This window comes from Echinops telfairi, unplaced genomic scaffold (assembly GCF_000313985.2).
Source record: "Echinops telfairi isolate 266 unplaced genomic scaffold, ASM31398v2 ScPeMD7_7420;HRSCAF=8458, whole genome shotgun sequence".
NCBI lineage: Eukaryota > Metazoa > Chordata > Mammalia > Afrosoricida > Tenrecidae > Echinops > Echinops telfairi.
Window position 1 is genome coordinate 10361918 of NW_022111320.1, and position 2437 is coordinate 10364354.

The window sequence follows — 2437 nt, forward strand, 5'->3', positions numbered from 1 at the left end:
TGAAGGCCATTAAGACTCAGCCTTGAACTAGCTGAGCTATCCTGACCCAGGTGTCAGTCTCTGCTGTTGGCTTCTGCGGCTTGACATTGAGACTGAGTAAAAGAACAAGGATGTATGCGAGTTCTGGGGAATCAGGATGGTTAATTTTCTCAAGGATGTTTGGTTTGGAAAAACATAAGGGTTGCTGATGTGTATCCAATGTGCTTGCTTAACAATGAGAAAAATATAACCCTGGGTTATTTCTGCATGTATGAAAGGAAGATGTAGAATAAACTCGGGGCTTCAGTAGTCACTGTTGCCCTCCCAATACTTTCTCTCTGTTTTCCTGAATCCTCACTCCCCCTTTCAGGACAGTTCGACTCATCGGCAGGCTCCGACATAACTTCTGCTGATTATACACAAATACGACTTTACATAAATCCAAGAAGTGGTTATAAACACTGCCAAAGTTTTAGCTAGCACTGTTTAATAGGTTTACTTGAAGCTACATTGTCACTATTCTAGTTAAACATACCACTCTCCATTGCAATCTATAAATAATTATGAAAACATAGCTAATCACCCACAGATAAGACAATTGATGCATGTGCTTATATTACTTCTTATTTCATCTGGTAAAACATAATTCCCAGACAATCATTACATCTCATGTAATTGAACACCCTTTTCTCATTCTCGCTAATGGGCCTCTGAAGCTGCATGTTTTCAGTTTTGCACACACTGCTGTCTAAATGCTATCCCTATCCACATGTATTATTTCCTTGTATTACACCTTTGTGACTTGCTCTGATTTCCTATTTCAGGATCTTTCTTGTTTGTCTTTCACATTTCTCCATTTCTCAACTAAATTAATCTGATTCGATTCCCATGTAAATTCCTACAAAATTAACTGATTTCCCCATGTTCCAGTGGAAATGCTTACTTAAGATACTGGAAAGTTTACTTGAATTTCACCAGTACATAGACTTCATTATAATTGCTCATTGTTGGTGGTGGTGTAAAAAAAATGTTTGAAGCTGTTTGAAGTTTGTAATTTCTAATTTTTCTTTTTAATTATTGGAGACTAGTTATGCGGCATTTTCTCCCCTAAATAATGAACTTAGAAACTTGCCTGTCAGTTGTCATCACTTCTTTATGTCCCAAATCACCCTTTTTAAATATATGAGGGGGTATCAAAACAGCCCCCCCCAAACAGATTTTATTTTCAAAGCTATGTATTTAATTTTTTTTACAAAAAACTTTACTACCTTCAAAATAATCTCCATTGCACTTAATCCATTTGTCAATACTGTGATTCCATTCTTGGAAACATTTTTTAAAACTCTTCTGTTTGGATGGCTTATAGCACCTCTCTCATCTTTTGTTTTTTTTTCTTCACCTCTAATATGTCACCAAATCGCTGTCCTCTCATGTTCCTCTTCATTTATGGAAGCAAAAAGAAGTCTCACAGAAAGAGGTCAGGTGAGTAAGGTGAGTGGAACAAGAGAGGCATACTGTTTTTTGCCAAAATCTGGTGTATATGGATGGCTGTGTGAGCAGAAATGCATTGTCATGTTGTGAAAAACACTCCCTCATATGCCAAAAATCAGGCCTGCTTTTTCCCACAATGTTAAGCAATCTTTTCAGAACCTCTAAATAGAGAGCTTGTTTAACAGTCTGACATGGTGGAAAGAACACCAAATGCAGTATAAGTTGACATTTTCATTTGTTCGGGAAGTTGACAGACATCTAGAAAGAGGTTTGTCTTCAATCTACATTTCGCCTTTTTTGAAATGTGAAAACCATTTGTACCCTTGAGTTTTTCCCATGGTGCTGTACTTGTGAGCTATGTTCAACATCACAAGAGTTTCTATGCAATTTTCCATAGCAGGAAACACAATTTCACAGCTGCACACTGTTCTCTTAAATAGGCCATCACAAAACCGAGGTTCAAGTGAAATTGCTTTTACGAAAAAATTCACTCTGACCACAGAGAATCTTACTAGGCAACTGCATTGAGTACACTAACTCAGAGCAAGTTGCTTGATGCTCGCCTAGCAGGAAAAACGTGTTATATTGGGTTTTTACACCAAGATGCATGAACAATAATAATAATGATGGCTAATAAACATCTATCTCAAAGGTAAAGTACATTGAAAATTTAAACACATTTTTTAGATTATAATTTCTTTTGCACAGGAGTTGATGCTAATTTACTGCCAAGAGGTTCTTAGGCAAATATTTATGACTCTCTTTCTTGTCCTCAGACTCTCCTGTCCTCTGATTTTGTTCATGAAATTATCAACTGACCTTCAAGCTCAATCATCATTCAAAAAATATCTTTTTCCTGTCATCATAGGTTTAAACCATTGAATTGTTGCTATGTGAATTATATATCAATGAAACTGTAAAAATTAAAAATGAATAATTATGTTTCTATACCAAAAATATTTCTAAA